This window comes from Lactuca serriola, chromosome 8 (assembly GCF_051521515.1).
Source record: "Lactuca serriola cultivar US96UC23 chromosome 8, Lser_US96UC23_V15, whole genome shotgun sequence".
Lineage (NCBI taxonomy): Eukaryota > Viridiplantae > Streptophyta > Magnoliopsida > Asterales > Asteraceae > Lactuca > Lactuca serriola.
In genome coordinates, this window is record NC_136415.1 from 10,427,253 (window position 1) to 10,438,178 (window position 10,926).

Genomic DNA, 10,926 nt, shown 5'->3' on the forward strand with positions numbered 1-10,926 from the left:
CCACTTGTTTTTGTGTTTTTAGGAAGCAAATAGAAACAATGTTAATTCAAACAAGTTAGAAAACAATTAATTTGTTGAAAGCATGCCAAGATCTACAATCAATTTGTTTAGTGTCTTCTCATCCAATGCCTTGGTGAATATGTCAGCCAAATGATTAGTGGATGGAATGTAGAAAAACTCCACTTTTCACTTTTGAACGATGTCCCTGATGAAGTGATGATGAATATCGATATGCTTGGTTTTGGAATGTTGCACTGGATTATGTATCATTTGAATGGTGTTGGTGTTGTCACAGCAGATGGGAGTGTTTGAGAAGTTTAAACCATAATCCAATAGCTGATTTTGAATCCATAGAATCTAATTACAACACCTTCCAGTGGCTACATATTCAGCTTCGGCAGTAGAACAAGCCACTGATGTATTCTTCTTGCTGGAGCAGCTCACCAATCTATCTCCAAGCATTTGAGCTCCTCCTGAAGAATTTTTATGATCAATACCACAACCACCATGATCGGAGTCAGTGTATCCCACCAGCTTTGTAACAACGCAACTTTTCAAAACAAATTTTTTCACTTTTAAATCATACTTTCAATCACACAATAATCATAAAACATAATGTATCGCTATATCATAACAAAACATGTCCCCATAATCTAAATGACAAAAACTCTATAAGTGTGTACGGATCATGTCGGCGCCTTCCCGCGATCCTCGCTAGTACCTGAAACACATAACACAACAACTGTAAGCATAAATGCTTAGTGAGTTCCCCAAAATACCACATACCACACATATGCCTTTCCAGGCCATAACTTTGTAGGATCTTCCGATCCAGGTGTCTCAGGGACTTTCGTCCCAAATTCCGGTAGACCTTCCGGTCCTACCCGTATCGACCTTCTGGTCCGTAACCTCTTAACCTTCCGGTCCATAACATACATAACACATACATATCACATAACAACATACAACTCATACATATCATAGCATATAGACCCTCCGGTCACACATAGGTACCCTTCCAGGTACAGTATAGTGATAAGACTCACCTCAACGAATTCAGATAAACTCTCGTGCTCAACGTCCCGACTTAGCCTCTTTCTATTATTCAAATAACATCCTAACCAGAATTCTCTCATGATATCATCTCTACAAACTGGGTAGCAGGTTATTTTACCCTACCCTAAACTCTCCTGAATTAGTCATGACCAGAACCCTAAAGTCAATGAAAGTCAATGGTCAAACTTTGACCCGACTCGTCGAGTGCACAACGGCGAGTCCATACGGGTCCTCTGAATCCTTTCAGACTCTCCTTGATCGTCAGGTCATTCTTCCACTCGACGAGCTACACCTGACAAGAATCGCGGGTCAACCCCGACTCGATTCGTCGAGTCCGCTCATGGACTCGGCGAGTTTATTCCATGATCACACTCAAATGACCTTCTGAGGTCAGATCTATTCCTCTAATCCATAGATCTGACCTTCCCAAGCTCAATAAACACGTAAAGGTTTGAAATTTATACTCATGCAACGTCCAAATGACTCTTCTTGAAGATTTAGCCCCAAATACAACATCCTAAGTCCAATCCTTTCATAACTCACCATAAAGCAAGATGGATAAGGTCCTCTGGACCACTATGGGTCCAGATCTGAAGCCTAAACATGATAAGGGACCATATCTCCAACAATTCATCCCAATAAAGGGTATAGAAAACCCTAGATCCATGGATTCTTTAACAAAACAGAAAGAGGATCGATATGCTACCTCAAAGATGATGCCCTCTGCTTGAAACCCATAAATATGCAACCTCCTTGGCCTCCTCTAAGCTGGAATGAACTTCTTCTTGCAAAACCAACCCAAAAAGGTCAAATAATGGCTTCTTCTCTCTCACAAACGTTCAAGCACTATTAGGGTTTCTCTCAAGGGTCTGGTAGCCGCAAATGGTGGCTATAAGGGTCCTTAAATAGGTCCCAAACCCGATAAATTAGAGTTTCATTAAACATCATGGACTCGCCGAGTCCTTCATTAAACCAGACCAGAAGCTGCGCGATCCCACTCGGCAAGTCTCAGCGTCCACTCGCCGAGTCCCTCTCTAAAATTCAATATAAATACATAAAATAAGATACCTGGGAATCCAGATGTTACAATTCTCCCCCACTAGAATCAGACTTCGCCCTCGAAGTCCTGCTTGGCAAACAATTATGGATGCTGCTCCCGCATCTCCAACTCCAGCTCCCAGTTTAGCTCGGACCCTTTCCGATGTTGCCACTGGACCTGCACCAGTTACACCTCCTTGTTCCTCAGAACCTTGATCTTCCGATCCCGGATCGCGATTGGCCTCTCCGCATAATTCAGACTCACATCCACCTGAATATCCTCCAAAGGTACCACCGCCGACTCGTCGGCTATACATTTCCTCAACTGCGACACGTGGAAGCTATCATGAATCTGGCTCAACTCTGCAGGTAGCTCTAACCGATATGCTACATTGCCCACCCTTGCGGTCACCCTGAACGGACCGATGTATCGGGGCCCCAGCTTTCCCCTCTTCTTGAATCGGATCACTCCTTTCCAAGGAGATACTTTCAGGAGTATGAAGTCCCCCACCTGGAACTCCAGCTTGGATCGTCACTGATCCGCATAACTCTTCTGACGACTCTGAGCCGTCAGTAACCTCTGTCTAATCTGTTGTATCTGCTCTGCCGTCTGAAGTACTATCTCAGTGCTACCCATCACACGCTACCCTACCTCTCCCCAGCAAATGGGAGTCTGACGTCAGTAACCTCTGTCTAATCTGTTGTATCTGCTCTGCCGTCTGAAGTACTATCTCAGTGCTACCCATCACACGCTACCCTACCTCTCCCCAGCAAATGGGAGTCTGACACCTCCTCCCGTACAACAACTCGAAGGGAGGCATACCAATACTAGAATGTGTTGGATATAGTGTCTAAGTCCATAACTTTATTTGGTATGAACTCGACCCGACCCGGCATGGTCCATTTGGGTTGCATGGCATTGCAATACTTGGATAGACAAAATGAGAGAAAGTACACTTGTGATTATTAATATATTATAAGTTCTAATATATTAAAAATAGTATTGATCAAGTATTAATCTAGTATTAATTTGGTGATCAAAGTGAGACTAATTAAATATATAGGGTTGATTATGACAATCATCAATTCTTTTATGGTAGATTAATGATCCATGGTTTATAGGTTTGGTTATAACCATATGGAGCTCCATGGATAGTCCATGGGAGTTACAAACCCATGGGTCATGAGAAATGAAGAGTCACGACAATTAGGGTTTACATTTGTAACTCCTAATTATGACACACTATAAAAGAAACCCTATAGCATGCAAAATCGGCACCTAGTGTTACTAGAGAGGGCATAACCGATTTTTGAGTGTAAGAAGTATTCTCTCAAGTTATTCCAAGTTTTGTGGTGTTGTGTGAAGCATTTGAGGCACAACATTTGGGGTGCTAGGCTCACAAAGTCTTGAAGGAATCCAAGCAACAACACGGTATGTATTTCTACTAGTTTTTATGTTTCATATATTCCCCATGCCATGCTAGTTAGGAAATAACCTTGAAAAAGAAATTTGCATGTATGTAGAGAAAACATAGATTCAAGGTTATTAGGGTTGCATGTACACTTAGGAAGTGTTAGAATGCTCAAAACCCATCAGTGGTATCAGAGCCAGGTTTGTTTTCTGTATACTTGATGCAAAACTGCTTAAAAATCGAAAAATCTGCTCACTGACGACTAGACTCGCCGAGTTCATGGGGAGGACTTGCCGAGTCCATGAACAAATTCATCCTACTCGTCGAGTAGGATCATGCACTTGACGAGTAGGAGCGTGCTGGGCAGCTTTTCGTGTTTTGTTGTTGGAAATGGATTAAAATCATTATCCCAATTTGTTTTGGACTTGTAAAATCTGTTTTTCAAAGTGATAATGATTATGTTAACCCATTTTTTGCATGAATTTTATCAATTTTCAAGTATTGTAAATGTTTATATGATTTCTTGAAATTGCTTGACATGAATTTGTGTTCTTATGAGTTTTTAGAAGATCATAGGAATTATGTGTAACCTCCATGTATGTATAATTCATGATTTTAATGGCAATGATGGTTTCCATAACTTGTCCGCAAGTTATGGATAACCAAAAGTCACTTCTTTAAATTGTAATTAAAGAACTAAAGAGGTTTCATAAAATGAAGAGTCTTCATTTTTATGAACCATTAAAACTCATAAGTTACAAATTAAAGAGACTTGGAATAGTTTCAATTCTTGCCCTCAAGTTTTGGAATTTGAAAAGTCTTACACTCTAATACTTTAATTCCAAATTAAACCTTAGATTTTTAAATAGTTTAAAAATCAACACTTATACTATTATTATAATTTTATTATATAGATATGTAAAAGAATATGTCATTCTTACCGTTAGTAGGCCTCATTCACGAAGCCGGTCTATAAGGGGGGGGGGGGGTATAAGGTTGTTGCCTATAAAATGGTGACTTAATGGGTGTCCACTCTCACACACCGCTTCCTTGATCGGTGGAGGGTCGTTAGCCGAACGGGTAGGATACGACTTTAAATTCTCATTAAAAGTATAATGAATTATAAAGTAACTACATTATAAATTCCCAATCTTAGTTACTTTAGGAAAATGTGAAATTGGTGCTAGCCCATAAAATTACACTTTGTACCTTACCAAGTCGTTAGTGGAGCATGTGTGGTTAACCTGCACACTAACATGGACTAGTAAGAGTGGCAAAGGGTAACTTGACTTTATTATAGATCAGTGGAGCGTGTGTAGTTAACCGGCACATCGATTAGGTAATATTGTTGAGGGTACCAAGTCAATTTGTATGGTTATTCACACCTTGTTTGTGACCCTCGGCATCCCCGTCACAAACTTGAGAGGGCACAATCGAGATTCAAACATGCCATTGAAAGTTCAATGTATCTCAAGAGATCTAGGAGTTTCAAATCCAATTAAAACTTAATTATATTTCGTTTTTCATGGTGGAAATTGGTAAATCGTCATTTACCTACCTTTAACTATTTTATGATTTGGATTACGGCATCCCTCTTCCAGTTATAAATAGGTTATTGGGTCCTAGCCTTAATATTTCATATTGGGTGTTATATTAAGGACTTTAAATCAACTAACTTGAATTTCTTCCAATATAAATGTCTGGTTTAGACAGCTATGGTCTTCCCAAATCTTTAGGAAAGAGCTTCCTAATGATGATGATATCCCGAATGGCAATCAAGGTGAAAGATCAATCCCTTTGTTGTGCATTAGTGGGACTGGAAATCATACTTCATTTCCTTCACCTACTCCAATAAATCTCCCTATCCCACAAGTTTCAAGACATGATAAGTTCGAAGTCACTTAATCCCTATTGGCAAACAAATTCTATATGTGCTTAGGTCTTGGAGATTAAGTCGCATATTGACAAGCCGGGAGAGTCGGGTGTCGAAGTCTCAAGGTAGCTGGCTGTTGACTTGGTCACTCCCTGATGACAGATCATGACATGACCCTTAATGGTCTTACCTATTTGCTTGATGATGCTGAATCAACAATGATTTGGGGCATTGGTAAAGCAAAATTTGATTGGAAGATCAACTTCCCAAACTTCCATGGACATTGACAATGGTAACAATTGGAAGTCCAGAAAACCTTTCTCTTCCCAATTGAAAGGGATTGTGTCACACCCCAACCGGAACGGCGGAAACGTTCTGGGGTGGATGACGTCATGTCAAGTATCACGACACATGCATTATAGTAATCAAAGTACAACAACCATTGCATTAATAGTAATAGTTTTACATGGTTTACATTATAATACATCAAAGTAATACAAGTAAATATAAGTACGTACAGCATGGTACTAAGCTATCCTCATCAACAGCTCCGGGGATGTACCTGTCTAATGCTAACCTGAGAATACAAGTTATTTGAAAAGCGACTATCAGCATTTTTACAAATGCTGGTGAGTTCATAAGCATTTAGTGGCATTTTATTCAAATAAATTTAATGAAAGTGGTAGTTTCAGTGTATCTATTACATTAGTGTCTTTTCCAGAAAATCCTATATTTTCTTTAATAAAAGCAGTCTTCTACCAAGACTGGACAGAGTTATGTGGTAAAAAGGTAGTTTTCCCTTAATCGATATTATTATCAAAATACAGAATTTGATTATTAAGAAAGCAAGAGAATTCAGGGAAATAACATATGCCTCAGCAGTGAGGACTACTGACTATGACAAAGGGATCATAGACTCCAGGAGAGTATCGAATGAATGACATGCCTGGCTCAGTCTAACAGAAAGAGACACAGACCCCAGACGGTGCCGAATGAAAGGTACAGCTGGAAAGGTCTAAACAGAGAATAGAGACCGCAGATGGTATCAAATGGAAGATACAACTAGTAAGGTCTAAAAACAGTGTGACTCTGAGAATGGGTTTCCAACATACGTGTAAATTGCTGGTGAAATACCGTTACCTTAAGGCCATGAATTATAAGGTAACCTGGGATACTCGTAACCATACTAACCGACACTAGAGTACCAGATGCCCTACAAGCGTCTATAAAATATGACATTTGTCACCCCTTGGCTTGGTGGGCCGTGGACTGTAGCTAGCAGTCAGGGTGCGGGGGTGTCAATCCCGTATAGATCTATACACACAATGTCCGCTCTCCGTACAGGAGACTCTGGTTACCAACTAGACGACGGAGAAGGCCGTGTCCCGAACATGCATCCCTAATAGTGGGTAGTGGGTTTCATATGTAAGTACTGAACTAGAGGTAGAGACTCATAACTGAACTAACCAAAGTAATCCTATATGTCTATGCTTGTGTACATATTGTATAACTAATGAATCAAACGACCTTCGGATGGACATCCGATCCCACCAGACCACATCTCAACGAAGAAAAGGAAATAGGGCGGACAAGCCTTCCTAAGTCCTTCAATCATTATTTATATGCATCTATACAAGCACATACATACATCTAACTACGCTTGAGTGAGTATCAAGTGGAATCATATCGTGAAGTATAAGCGTACAGTGTGGAATAACCGACTTGTGAAGTATAAGCGTACAGTGGAATAACCGACTTGTGAAGTATAAACGTACAGTGGAATAACCGACTTGTGAAGTATAAGCGTACAGTGGAATAACCGACTTGTGAAGTATAAGCGTACAGTGGAATAACCGACTTGTGAAGTATAAGCGTACATAGTGGGATATCCGAGTCGTGAAGTATAAGCGTACAGTGTAGGATAATCGAATCATGAAGTATAAGTGTATCATGAAGTGGAAGCGTTATCGAGTAGGAGTTAAACTAGATAAAAGCGAAGTAGCGATCTCTAACAGGTAAAAGTAAAAGTATATGACAAGAAAGAGAACTTTGATGAAAACCTTGGAAAAACCTTTATACTTAGGAAAATCACAACCTGGTATTTTTCGGTAAAATAAGTTTGTAAATCTTTAGAATTTCTTTGGAAACCTTTCATAAACCAGTTTAAAAATGAACTTTGATAAAACAGTATAAGTGAGAGCTTGAACAAGCGAAAACATTTTAGAAAACCATTTATAGTATCCTACTCGGTAAAACAGTTTACAGTGTGGTAAATCCTTGTGCATGCGGGTTATCAATCACATGTGATTGATATGATAACTGGCATGTTTAACTTGTATTCCACCCTATAAAACATGTAAAAACATTTGAAAGGTTCATTCAGGGGTATGAACTCACCTGGTGTAAGTGGATCCGACGAAGGCGCCGGTTGGGTGCTCGGTGTCAAGTAAGGACTTGGACACACTTAGAGACCTATTTAACATATGATAACATATGTTCACATACAATTAGTATGTTATATACTAATTAAACAAGTATACGCACTCTAAGGAGCGGAAAACACTTTGGTTAAGTGTTTGGGGTGTCCCGGGTAACAACTAAGGGTGTGAATGACTTAGGAATGGAGTTTACTCTTCGAGCGTAAACTCTCTATATGTTGTTTACGGCTCGGGGACAACTCCCCATGAGTTTACGGCCGTAAACTCATGGTGAGGGGTTCTAGGGTGTTTTAAGGGCTCAATCTTGTTCGTGGAATTTTGCTAGGTCCAAATCCAAGAGGTATGAATGGGTTTAGGGTTTTTAAAGGCACCATTGGGGAGTTTACGGCCCATGAACCACCCCTATGGGAGTTCACGGCCGTGAACTCCTACACCTTGATTTTATCGAAGTTTTAAGTCCCTAATTCACTCCTAGCATTTTATAGTAATAGTCTAATGCCGTTTGGGGGACAAAAACCAACATTTTGGCATGTTTGGGGGTGTTTACGACCTTGGCGTATGCCTGGGCCGTAAACTCCTTTTTATCCCTCATTTCCTTGTGTTTGAATGATCTAAACCCGAAATAGCAAGCCCCTAATTTATGTATTAAGCCCAAGGGTGGTTTGGGAGTATGTTTGGGGCATTTTTGCAAGGTTTAGAGGTGTTTACGGCCTAAGCATGTGCTTGGGCCGTAAAATCTCTTTTATGCCCTAAAATCTTGAGTTTTGATGATCAAACACTCCTAGACAAATTTCTTAATTGGTTCCTAGGCTCAATGGGACAAGTTCGGGTCTTTTTGGCCTCATTTAAGGGGTTTATGGCCTAAGGAGGATCTTAGGCCGTGAACTCCTTTTCAACAGCTTAAATGGTCAAATTTTAAGCTATAATCACGAGTCATAATGTTTAGAACAAGCTAGGGTAAGTGGACTTACAATTTGGAAGCGTTTGGTTGCGGATTTGAGTCGAAAATGAGCCTAGAGAGAGATAGAGTATAGAGAGAGGGTGATATGGGAGTGGGAAAAGAGTGGAATGAAGTCCACTCCCCCTTATATAGGGGCTCGAGTTGGGGCTCAGTGGGATTCTACCCGATACTGCCGTTATACGGGGCTTTTGGTCGCACCCGATTTAGTGGTTGTAATAATAAAAACTAACTTTCTCTAAATTACTATGGAAATGTAATTTAAGTGTTTTTATCTACTTTATTACGACTATAACGACATAAGGATATAAATAAATAAAACATTTATTTATTTGACGACCTCTTATTAACGGAACTTTTATACAGTGGAATATTCCGTTAACGGTAACGAGGTAATGTAACGGAATAACTTTGGGTTGTCACAGATTGGCCATAGTCAACTCGGTTGACAAAATGGTAAAGAGAAAGGCTAAATCTGTGATAGTCCCGTGTACCGTTTCCAAAGAGTCCATATGTTTCTGTTGCCAAAGGAAGGGTATTGGTTGCGAAGCTGCCAAATTTACCTAAAAGTCCTTAAGGATAGTAAAGTCAAATGTTTGACTCTGCTTTAGGTAAAGTCCATTATCTAACTTTATTAAGTTTCTATTCTGAGATTCTTATTGCATGATGTGACTGGGTCACATATTGATGTTTAAGAATCAAAGAAACTTAAAGGAAGTATATGTTGATTCTGATCGTGAAGATGGATTTCGATCGCATGGTTCGGTGATCAGAATTTTGAGTTGTTACTTAAGAGTTAGATATATTGCTTAGGAATAGATAACAACAAGTTTTCCATATGGATTGTAAGGATAAGTTTTCCGCAAAGTTTTAAAATAAAAGAAAATGGTTTTGATTTTATTTTAGGTATCCTTACAATGACATTTGTGAAAAGGGTTGTTGCTTATATGTTTCCATTGATAAGCAATATGGGTAAATGGATTTGATTCTTTCATTAGTGGTAATGTCATAATTTACCAAATAAGGAAAGATTCTCATCACCCAAGTTTCAGTTGGATAGAAACTTGGAATCATGCAAGTTGTATTGTGTGATGAATGAGAATTTTCATCTTTGGTAAATTAAGACTAACTCCTTGTTCACATTCGCATGTGAGTCAAGCGAAGGACTAAGGATCGGGTACATTAAGTTGTGCACTAGTCAGGTCCACCACAAAGGTAGATAAGATTATTCGTTATGATTTACTAAAGTTTAGTAAATATGGTTATGCTTACGAGTTTAAGTGTAATTCTGAAACATTGAAAAAGTTTCAATGTATGGCAGAATTGTAACAGCCCGGATTTCCAGGTATCTTTTATGCTTATGATTTTGATGTTTTGTGAGGAGACTCGGCGAGTTGGAGCTCAGACTCGCCGAGTAGGATTGCGGTTCTGGACGCGGGTTCGCGCCTGGACTCGACGAGTCCAAGGTATGGACTCGGCGAGTCCGCACTGTTTAATGAAACCCTAATTTCTCGGGTTTGGGACCTATTTAAAGGGCCTTTAGGCCATAATTTGTGCTCACCAGTCCCTTGAGTGAAACCCTAGCGAGTGTGAGCGTTTGGAGCAAAGTAGGAAGCCATTATTGACCTTGGAGGTGTCATCTTGCAAGGGAAAGGAAGAATTAGCTAAGGGAAAACAAGAGGAGCCACTTCCTGAAGGTTTGAGGTCCAGAACATCACATTTGAGGTACTATCTTCGAGCTATTTTCTGTTATGTTGATGTTTATATTGATTTAGGGCTTATTGAGACTTTTGTGGCTAGATCTAGTGCTTCCTTGGTCCCTTAAGCGATTTAGACTATAGATATGGACCCTTGGAGGTCCAGAGTGTCCCTTTGCCCAAGTTTTTTATGAATCCATGGGGGTTTTGGATTGAGATCCTTATGCCTAAGGTCAAAACACCATTCATGAGTCATGGGGTGTGTTATGAACACCAAGATAAGGACTTTACGTGATGAGTAAGCTTAGGAAGGCCAGATCTATGAATTGTTGGAGCGGATCTAACCTCAGCAGCAAGTTTGAGTTGATGCATGGCATGGACTCGCCGAGTCCGACGAACAGACTCGGCGAGTAGCATGAAGCTTTTCCTAAATCACTCAGTGAGTGGTCCTGCC